A 12,154-nucleotide genomic window follows, 5' to 3' on the forward strand; every position below is an offset into this window, starting at 1 on the left:
TCCTCCTCCGAGAAAATTACAGTGATAGTGGCAGAGATTAAAGGCTTATTGAGCCTACTCTTGAACCTGAACCGGGTAGTTTGGAAGGAACTAGTCAAAGAGGGCCGAGAATGATCAGAAGGCGGAGAGGATGGAGAGGCAGAGGCTAAAGGAGTGATGCTTTGAGGGGCAGAGCCACCACGATGCCGAGAAATGCCACGAGTACCAGAATTACTTCCACAACGGGGGACGCCGCGACGTCGAGCCATAGCAGGGTGCGCAAGGAGCTTAGGTAAATAGGATGACCGGAACTGGAGGGAAGGCGACCAGACACAAGCAGAATAAACCAAGTTAAGAAACCAGACGGGCTTCCATACACCCTGAACAAAGCATGGGTGCAGAAAGCATAGCGAGCAGAGGAGGACAAGATTGTGAATATCAGCTGCAAACATCAGAGAGCACGCCATGGTTAAATCGCTTGGCTGAGGATCTCGAACCAGATGAAAATTAAATGCTATAACCAGAGCCTTAATTCCACATTCCTCTCCTTTCATATCAACTGACGACGAAGTGTGTAGACTGTCGGATCTGTCCAAGTGTTTGGACAGCTGCCGCATTTGCATGCAAATTGATTAACAGGCAGTAATTACACCCACATCCGGGGGATTTTTTTGTTTGCTTTTATTAATGATTTAAAATCAATTTTTCAAATTCATTTAAGCCTATTTTAATACAAGCATTTAAAAAGAGATTTGCAAGCTTCTAAGGTTCCATTTGTGTTTTTTTTTTTTTTTTTAAATCAAATGTTTCATTCAAAATATGTATATTTTTTTGTTTGCTTTTTTTATTAATGATTTAAAATCAATTTTTCAAATTCATTTAAGCCTATTCACATATTGTATTGAATGTAGTGTACCTCAAATTTTATAAAAGTGGTCGAAATCATCGGGATTAACAGAACTCAATTTCACACGCGACCGTGTGGCTGAAATATATTTCGTGATCGCGTTTTCTATGTTTGGACTAGAACTCGCTAAGTGTAGAACCGCTTTTACCAATTCTAGCATTTGTCTTTTTGAACGATCTATATGACGCTTATGGATCTATAGAAGACATGAAATGGTTCACAGAAGCAGTGAAAAGGTAAATATATAATCATCATATATATATATATATATATATATATATATATATATATATATATATATATATATATATATATATATATATACTTACGAGATGAAATATAGTTTATATAAAAATTGTAGGTAGTTTTTCATGGCTAATTCTCATCTTTATTAGTTCTTGGAAGAGGCATGGGATTATAGTAATCGGAAACGAGGAGTTTACTATTATTTGAGTTGTTTGTTAGTCCTGGCTCATCAACTATAAACAAAGTTTTTATAGACATATTGATTTATCATGTTATTTGGCCTCTTCCTAAGGCCTGAAGCTAATCTGAAGTTAAAAGAATATGTTATAATTTTTGGAGCGTTTGGTATTTTCAAATTTGTAAATACTACCTAAACTGATGTTGGCATTAGTCGAGGGCATTAAATGTTAGCTCAGCTCAAGAAAATGCTTGTATATACCAACACATAAGCCACAGGACATAGCAAGTCGTTGGCTACACCACATGGCAGTTGCACACACATCTATAGTCATATTTCCGCCATCTGTGAGTAGATGTTTGTGCCATGGCAAGGGGTGGCGTGGCAAGGCCAGGCAGGTTATGGTGGGCTAGACATGCTTCCATTACTACAATAGCTTTACGGGATCTGCGTCACCTGGAAATTACGCTCATCTAAAACTGAAACTACAGTCATTTCAAAGAACCTCCATGATCTTAGGATGATGAGCCTCTAACTCCTACAAAAACATCTCAATATTATGAGCCAACTGGTCAACCCGAGTTTGACTGAGGTCCTCCCTTACAACAACGTGTAAAAGTGTGATATGCTGAGCATCAAGAGCCATTGTATAAGCGGGAACAATTCATCCGAACTTTCTCTTATAACATTGTATAAGCGGAAACAATCCATACAAAATTCATCAAGTTGTCAGAGATCTCGTATTCATCGTGTTCAAAGCATTTGTCCTTCAGCAAGAATGCAACAACAGGCATGCCCACATCTTTGAAAAGTATGTTGAATGTCCAGTCTCTTCAAGGATTTCTGTTCGGTATTTTTCATTCGTTTTGCAATTCTCCATAATCAATTTGCATCCCTGTAGCATCCACAATAATTTTAGGTCAATAAAGCCCAGTAATATGATGCTACAACAATTTTAGGTCAATTTTTTTGAGTAAAGCCCAGGAATATAATGATAATTTAGGAACGGAGTGAGGGTCAACCTCGAAATCAAATGGAATGAGTTGGTAGTACTGCCCCTGGCATGTTCCATCTGGTCTTTCAGTCTCTCAAGTAATCAATATGACAAATAGATGTAAGACATAAAATTAATTCACAACTTGGCTTCCATATTTTCCATAAGGACCCATCAATGCTTCTAATTCTGTTGTTTAACAGCTAATTTCTCTATTTTCATAGTGAACTTCTAAGTAAATTTGTTCAATCACTGTAGTAACAAAGAGTAGCTTGAATGTTCATTGATACAAGTTCTCTAAAGATATTTTAAAGTAGTAGAAATTATTAAAAGACATTAAATATGACATATCGCATTCATCCATAAAAACATATCGTATTCATCCATAAAAACACATCTCATAAAGAAGGGCTTGGAAACATATTTTTTTTCTCAATTCAATCAATTATGACTAGACCTCACAACCATTGTGAAAGCTCGTAACATAATGCTCATAACATGGGTTGGGTTTGTAGAAGTTATAGAATCCACAACAATTGAATTGAGTGGACAAATTTAATTCGAGTAACTGGGTTTGATATCCAGACACAACAATACACAATTACTCTAAGAGACAAAGATACCCAAAAGATAGCCACAAGATGATGGATGGACCATTATCAACCGAACAATGACTAAAATTGAATGCAATGCAGACATCGAACCATGAAATATTGGCAGGGAATTGTTTTTGACAAATGAGTTTGAAGAAACTAAAAATTGCTCACATTTTGGTTACATCTGCATATTCCTATATTTTTTTGTAGCAAAATGACATGGCATCCATTGTCCCTCAGATCAATTGTGCAATGGGAATATCAAGTGTTGAACCTATGTATGCCATGAGAAGTTCTGTGCATTTTCGATTTCTCCATTAAACATACAAATCCCAAATTTTGAAAATTGCAATAGAATGAATCATACTTCAAATGCCCTTGCAGGATTCACACTAAAACAGGAACCACTACTGGTGTTGCTGGGTAACTGGAAAAAAAACTACCCCCCATGTTCATATCTACTCATACATACAAAAAACAAATATGCTATACCACTAGTTCTGCAGCTGCAACTCCTACTGACCACTTGTTATCCAATGTATGAACCTAATATCCAATCCTACTTACTCTCAAGCGATAGTGAAAAATTCCACTTGAACTGTTGGTTATTCAACAATACCAGTAGTGTAATATTGTTCAAGCAATACGGAATCAATGTAATCGTTCTAACTAGTAAGCACCACAAAAGACTACAACAGCATGAGCTTCTTAAGCCTGCGCACGAGTGGGAATGCTGCAACATCGACTTCATGAGCAAACTGGATCTCAAAAACTGCTATAACATCTCGTTTTGAATTAAGTAGATTCATCATGACATATGCAAGTACGAGCACGTGTAATGCATGCAGTTGGTTCCATTGTCACTGGGTGTCCGAATACCCAATACAGGTGTTCTATTCGACGGCTATTCGAATGGTCGAGTGTTCTATTCCACGGATGTTTGAATGCCACCACAGGTGTTTCCTTTTTCCTTAGATGGGGACTAGCAATGTTCCTTAGGGAGGGACTGGCAGCGACGTCGCTATCCATCTTGTTTTATATGGGATCTATTCCTTATACCGAATGTCAAAACACATCAAAATATGCTTCCTAGGTCTTTACAATTTGGATAATGAAATCATAAAAGAAGGGCACAAGAGACAGGGGCACGACATGTAGGTTACATTCCAAATTTAATATGTATTGAGTTTACAAGTTTGGTGTTACCTGAGCTTTTCATTTTCCAGAAAGGTACAATTAAATACTGATTATGGATTTATGGGTTATATGATATTTGGCAGTGGGAGATCCACCATGGAGCTATCACAAGAGAAGAAAAATGGTCAGAATTTGGTTATATCCATTGCTCTCACTGTTGGATGTGATTTGCACTAGCAATATTCACGACCGTCGGTACAGGTATGACAATGAGTGAAATCATTATTAAATAAGATGAAGGCCAATAGAATTCAAGAAGATACAAAATATTTAATTTTTAAAAATAAATATTTTTGTTTTTCAAATGTTCACTTTAAAATCTAAAATTTAATTTTTGGTCAATTGCTAAGTAATTCGGTAGTCAATTACCGAATGATATACCTGTGGTAGGATAATAATAAAACATAACAACATTTCTCAAGAACATTTATATAATGACAAATTGTCACATTGATTAAAAATTGATAAAACAATAATGTTAAGTGTTTAAGTTTGAAATTTATTTTTATAGGCCTTGTTTAAATATTATATGTGTAATATTCCAAATATCAAAAATTTTAATAGATCTGGTACACTCTAGGTTCTTTAATAAAATTATTTTAGTGAAAACACCGAACACAAAATACATCTTAGAATGCAGCCTCTTATTTATGTAAATAACTGAAAACAAAGTTACATGCCCACACAAGACATACTAAAGCCTGAGCTTGTGGCATGTATGCATGTATGGTTGCCTATCAATGGAGAAATTAAAGATATTGAAGCAAAATTGTGGACCCTGAATGGATCCAGCAAATAATTATGCCCACGTGGTTTTCGTCCCTAGGATCAAACTAGAACTGGCCTTGCCAAGTTCTTAACAAAACATAATAGGATGACAAACTCAAGATGATCCCAATGTTTGGCCCCTATCCCCTTTTATAGGCTCGATGGACTCTCTAGAAACATTATTCTATTGTTTTTCTTCAAAAAACGAAGGTGAATACCATGGAATAATACCATGGGTGAATATCACTATAAATACCATGGGAAGATTCTGTCCACTTTGACCATATCAAGAAAGTGGAATATTACAAATCCTCTTCCCAAAGATTGCTTACCCTCAAACAATCCACTTCTATCCATAACAAAAGAAACTATATATTGATACGAGGATCCCATAAAAATCCTTTAATCCCTGGATCATAAACAATCCTTCTGTTAATCCTGCCCTCAATCGATTCACCTCGATCCCAATTCCACCTAAGTCTTGAGACATGTGGGTTATGATACCATCTCAACCTCCATCACTACCCATGCCTAAGGGTATAAGCTGCAATTTTCCCTTGGCTATGGGTATCCTCCTAAGAATCAACCCATCAATAGAGTTCCAACTCATAATCACTCGCCAATCCATCTTGTAGGAAGGATCTAATGCATGACTGCTTGCACATGGAATAAGTATACTATGTTGTTGTTTCTTGTTGCTCAACTGATATTACTCCACTTGGTCACCCCACATGATCCATTTTGAGAGCTCTGCCCTACTCTCCTTGCAAGCTTTATCTATGTACTCATATAGAGGGTTGCTCTGGAACTCCCAACTATATTCCTCCTACTGCCTTGTGAGTGACTTGTGACGTTCCTCTATACTAAATAACTTGGTTACTGACTCAGCACATACCCCTATGAGCTCCTCATTTTTCTGTTCTCCTGTAAGATAGTGTCTCACACTTTCTAAACTCTCTTCTTCAACATCATAAAATGTGTCTTGAAATGTGTGATATTTCCCTGAAAGTTCTCTACTGGCAATTCTCATGCCCTTCTGAATGTCTTTGTACCTTTCTGCACCGAATGCCCAACAACCACATCTTCAACTTGAGCCTCTAACTGGATCTATGGGAATGGTTCATTTTTCACATTACGTCTATCATGCTACTCCTCATGATCATGTTGGTTCACTACTGCTGGCTCCTCACTCAAATTTCCCTGGCTTCCTTCATTTGTGAAGACAATACGTTGTTCATCCTCTCCAATTATCGAGCATAGATGCACTGGTGGACATCTATCTATACTTGAATGTTCATATTCTTTATGGACATACCCATGGAGATCTATGGACTCAGTTGTATAGGAGTCTACCTCATAAATACCATTAGATAGAATTTACTCACACACGTCCAAATTCTTGTCATTTTGTAAGTCTCCCTGAATAATATCACGTTCTTGCCACCATCCTGAAAATAAATAGACCCAACTAAAAAGACTCCCCATGATCTGAATGAATCTCCTCTTGTTTTGTCTTTGTTTCCTCCTTCCTATCACTTGGACATGAATAGTTAAGGGTCGAATTTCCCTTGCAGATAAAGCATAGTCCTCTCCTCCTTAGTTCATTCTTGTTGTAGGTTTTGTTATTGCTTCCTCCATAAATCCTTCTCAACTCCTTCCTAGTTAGGACCCTTCTTGTTGTGGGGAAAAGTATCCAACTCGGAATGACCCTATCCCACTCTAAGGGTGACAGTTCCTTAGCAACAGCTGAAAGCAAAGCTATTTAAAGTTTCTTCTTTATGACATGCAAGAGATAAAAGGAAGAGATCCACTTACCGATGTCTTGCGCAAATGGTCGATCCAATCTCCTTTGATTGCCGCTTGCTCCCAGCTCCAAGTCTCTTCACGGGCCCAGCTACACGAGATCCTGCAAATAAGACAAGAAAAGGAAACTACAAGAAGCATGCATTCATAATCGATTCAAGGATTAGCATAAATCAAAGACGCAAGTAAGACAATACACTATTGAAACACATGCGAATAGAAGAAACCTCAAATGCTTTATTAATATATGGAAGTAAGGTTCAGGCGGTGATACAACCATGAGAGGTCCAATCCAGCATCACCTTCCCGACGGAGAGAAATCTCTTCTTCACCTCCCTCAAGCAATCACCCAATACTCTCAACTGTAAACCAACAGCAATTCTCTGCACAAAATTCCGGCCTCCAGATCCCATGGGATGAGATCCTTATATAGAGTTTTGGAGTGAAGATAAGTCAGCTTGATGTGTGACTTGTTGTCCTCTTCAACTCCAGTTGTTCTTTAGTCCTTCACTCAGAGTTTCTACCTTCCACTTGGAGTTTTAGAACCTCTTAACTCATCATAGGCGAATCTTCTGATCCAAGTGTCAATTTAGAAGCTTCCTGGGCACTGGCACATTGAGAAAAGATTCCTCCACATGTCCAAGTACGCTCAGCGCAGGTAGCCTTTGTCCTACTTGCTCTGCAACGCAGGTAGCCTTTGTTGTACCTGCTATGCAGCGCAGATGCCTAGTGGAGCAGCTGCAATGATCCAAAACTGACCTGTTTTTGAGTGTTTTTTAGTGGAGAACTGAACTGTAGTGCTGTGGTTTGCTGACCTTGTTCCTCTAGGGGTAGGAACAACATGTTTAGGGACTTTGGATCCCTCAGATTATTGACATTTCATGCTCTATGCTATAAGGCACAAAAATGTCTATAACAGTTGCCCCCTAAAGTATGAGGTCGTTTATCGGGTGAAATGCTTTATTAGGAGGATCTGAAGTTCATTCAATCGCCGGGAGGTGACCTGTAATAAAATACAATAAAATACATTATATTTTCATACTTTCTTTTCATGATCTAGCTGATGCGGGCATTTCCCATGCTCAGCTTTATAAATACATTTGTTGTACATAAACAGACGATCGTCTGATAATAGACTGATAATTCTCTGCTTTTAATTATCATCCTTTTAGTAGGATGATCATCTGCTGCACATGTTTATGTTTTTATCTCCTGAATATATATCGCAGCCCGGATGGATGAAACTAGATCCGGGGTCTTCAAACTTCCGATCTTCACATTAAGTACAAGTCGATCCATGTGAGAATTTCTTGAAGTCGAACATGGAAAGACATCGCTTGATTACCAGTCAATAATGTAAACCGTTAACAAGCGCGAGAGGAATCACCGATAATGATGATGACCCTCAAGGTACTGCAGCACAATTCACGTGGCGTGAATATAGGATCTGACGTCGAACACCACGCAAAGTCTTCCTGTCGAAGGTCATTAATGTATACCTATCGCCGGAAGTGAGAAACTTGCCATTGAGGCATGCAAGCTTCAAAGTACTGAGGGGGTGTTCCTAGATCAACTTCTTGGATAATGAGCTGATGTCGACAAGAAGTGATCCGTCAAAGGAGGGCCTTAATGAATCCCACATCAGTGACACGGAACGGAGCTAGTGATGATGGTGAAAACGATCTGTGAAATATGATTCAGGGTGGCGGTCATGGAAGGATGAAAGATGATGTATGGTAGTGGATGGGACCCGGTTGACACTTTCTGAATGACATCTCTTGAACATATAACGACACTGATGTGATGGATTGGTAGCATTACCCCATGTATGGATGGTATGGCGAGACCATGGTGAAGGGACCGGTGAATGATAATAACCCAACCCGATATTTACGGAGGCAAAAGTGTCATGTTCAAGAGCGACCTGCTACCATTAAGCTTTGAGGTTCTTCCCAATTTTTCCCCAGTCATTACTGACCAGTACCTCTTTATTTTCGTCAAGCTTGAGGAGGATAACATATGCTTGATCTATAACCTGCCCTTCGGGCAAGCCCATCGCTATGTTTTTAATGAGCTTAGCGATAGGGAAACTCGTTCTCGTCTAAAGACAAGTTTGTCGCTATCTAATATTTTTAACGAGCCCAACGACAACGACAACTCGGTCCTTTTCATTTTTAGAGAGTCTGAAAAGGGTACATAAAGTGGACTCCAGGGGTCCTTTTTCTTCATCTAATCACTTAAGTCCGAAAAAGTATAAAACAATACAGAAGGGATGAATGTTCGATATCTTTATCGAGCCGAACTAGACAAGCGCTCGATCTTTTTGTGCAATAATCCCTCAGGTCCAAAAATATTAAAATCTAGAGGAGGGATAGCTCTTCCGGTCCTTTTAACGAGCTGGAAGGCCAAAACTCGGCAAACTTTTCATATTTTACGAGTCAGTGAAAAGAGCTCAAAGAAGACTCGTCTTTTGAGGAACGAGTGATAAACAGGGATAGCAGCAAATTCCAGGTACAGGTTGGAATTTTCCAATCACGGCAGTATTACAAGGATGGCTAGGTGAAATCACTCTTCGCAGCTGTTCCTCAAAATAGGTAAACAATCAAGTGGAGGTGAATGATCGGCCAAATGAAAGGTGGAGGTGACGGTGCACAAACACGACCAAGGCTTTTATGGCTGATGATTTTAAGGTCTCAAATGGTTATTTACCAGTTCATTTTTTCCAGTGAGCTTGAACTCTGGGGGAAGCTTGCTCACATGCTTAACATTTATTTTTTAACGAGCATGAACTTCCGCATTAAAACTGCTCGGTTTTTGCGTTTATTTTTTAACGAGCATGAACTTTGCCAAAACTGCTCGTTTCTTGCGTTTATTTTTTAACGAGCATGAACTTTGCCAAAACTGCTCATTTTTACCAGTCATAAAGTAGGAAGGTCTCATGGAAGATCGCTATTTTTTAAGGAGCTTCATCTTCCTACGTATTGCTCCATATCCTCTCTTTGTGCAAGCTGGGTATCGGCCCATCCTACGGGTTAGAGGGGTTAGTCCTACCTAAAACTAAAAAGCCGCCCGCGCTTGCATTCCAAGAGGTTTGCATGCCCCCAGGTGTAAGTCTAACTTCAAGGTTGCCCCTACTTATCCGTCAAAAACCTTTGTTTTCAACAGGTGAGGCTTACCTCTTTCAGGTTACCCAAAGATTGTTCTGCTAATCTTTCAAACAGAAACTTTCTTCGGCGATGTCTATCATTAGGTTATCCAAAGATGGTTACAATCTGTGGCAACAACAGCGTCTCTATCTTTGGGGGCTGCCCCTACTTATCCTTTAAAACATTTGTTTTAATGGGTGAGGCTGGCCTTTTACCCAAAGCCGGTACCTACTTGCTGCCACAAATGGATCCCCTTCTTTGGTAGAGCCTACCTATTTAGACAAAGGTGAATGACGTGACTAACGTCAGACACTTAACTTTAACAAAATAATCTTATTCCAGAACAACCTCATCCCTAACAGCCCCTTCTGAGAATCCAACTCTCTCTTTGTCTTCTTGTCCTTCTTCTTCACGAAGATGGCTCAGAGGAAGATTCACAAAGATGAAGGAGGGGGACGGGGTACGGACTAGTCATATTCTTCCGCGGAAATTCTACTTTACACCTAAGGTTTTTTCTGCCTCCATAGCAGACCAGGATGCATGCCCCCTGGGCTCCTGCGTTCCTTTCCCGAATCACTCGCATTCATCAGGAAGAAGAACCGGGGGAAGAGACCTTTCTTGATCAAATAGATCATTTAGGGTACGTATGTGACTATTGGCAATGCGTGATCCCAGAAATGAAAGTTGGTCTACGAGCTTGACCATTCTTCCTTCGTATGGAAAACACATTATTCGAAAGAGGAGGAGACTATTGCTTCCATGCAATATATGTAGTCTCGTCCAAGGAGTAGGTTATAATCCAAGGGTCCTTGGACAACCATCAAATTCATCTTGACAGCCTTCCCTTTCAAGGTAATAGGCACATTAGGCAGAATCCCTAATGGTCGACTGGTTCCTTTGTCAAAACCCGAGAGACGCCTTGTCTCGGGCAAAAGCGCCGGGCAACCCAATGCTTTCCAAGCAATAGAGGACAAGATACTCACAGATGCCCCTTCATCAATGATAGTTCCAACCATCACCATTTTGTATATTTGGACTATAATTCTAAATGGTATACTGGCCGGTAACCGGGGTCTGCCTAGTTGGTTCCAATCAAAGGACACAACTAGGTTGCTTGGTGGTGGGACCGAATATACGGCCGGGTATGATCCTGATGAAGCTCCTTCCTGCGATAAAGGAGTGGGCACATTGCCCTGAAGTTCATCAGAATCGGTGTTGACGAAAAGAATATGGACGGTGTCATCTTTATTCTCTTCAGTAGGGGTGTCAACTGAAGATGAATCCTCAGTGACTGTGGTATTTGAAGATGAAACTTCTGAAGGGAGAACCGGGTCAACTGCCGTTTCGACCTTTGGACTTTCGTCCGGTCCGGATTCAGTAGGTTCACTTTCAGTGACTGACACTTCAGCTGGCCCTCTGGGCAAGACAACTGTATTTTCGACCAACGAAGGACTTGGCGCGAGTTTTTGATATCCAGGAGGAAGTAGTAACGGTGCAACCGGTTGATCTTCCAAAACTCTCTTTGCTTCGTCTAAAAAGGGACAACGGCGAAGGGTGTGATTGCCTTCACACAGTTCGCAGGGGAATCTCATTCCCCTTCATCGTCTGCGACCTTCACTTTCGTTGGTCGACGGTAAGCATTCGACCTGGTTGTCAGAGGTTGACGCTTCCGAATCGTGCAAACGAGGGGACCAGTCCCTTAGTATCCGGGGAATACTGGGACAATCACTGTGGAAGTGGTTCCCTCTACATATGACACATGGCGACTTGGGCCCGGTCCGTGCTGTGTGTGGGTTTTCGTTAGATACCTTCTGCTTGCCCCCAGGCGCCTTTGGCTCCTTCTGCTTCTTTTCTTTCTTCTTCTTTTCCTTCTTCTTTTCTATGGGAGCCGCACTTTTGGCGGCTTGACCTTTCGAAGAAGAAGGATCAGAGGGAGGCTCATAAGAAGTGGAAGGCTGGAGGGTAGTTCTAGACTGGTCTAACTGTTGACTCGACTGTTCAGGAACCGTGGTGGTCTGAACTACAGCGGTTGAGAATAGCCAAACTGGCAGGCCAATTGTCAGTCCTGGAAGCGACAATGTGGCCATGTGGGGCGCACCAACTTCTCCCCAAGAGGAGAAAGGGCTAGGGGTCCCCCCCTGTGGGATCCCTTGGTTGGTGTGTTCCATGTTCTCAACCTTAAAGATCAACGTAGGAATCAAGGGTAATTATGTTCCGTTTAAGATGAATTTTATATGACGACGCTTTAGACACAACTTGCTTTTTCACTTTTTAAGAGTCGAGAAAAAGCTAAAGATGACTCTAGTCTCCTTCGATGTATTAACGAGCCCGAAGTGACAA

The sequence above is a fragment of the Pinus tabuliformis genome, chromosome 8 (genome assembly GCF_031772625.1).
Source record: "Pinus tabuliformis cultivar Carrire ecotype Pingquan chromosome 8, CPIR1, whole genome shotgun sequence".
In the NCBI taxonomy this organism is placed as follows: Eukaryota; Viridiplantae; Streptophyta; class Pinopsida; order Pinales; family Pinaceae; genus Pinus; species Pinus tabuliformis.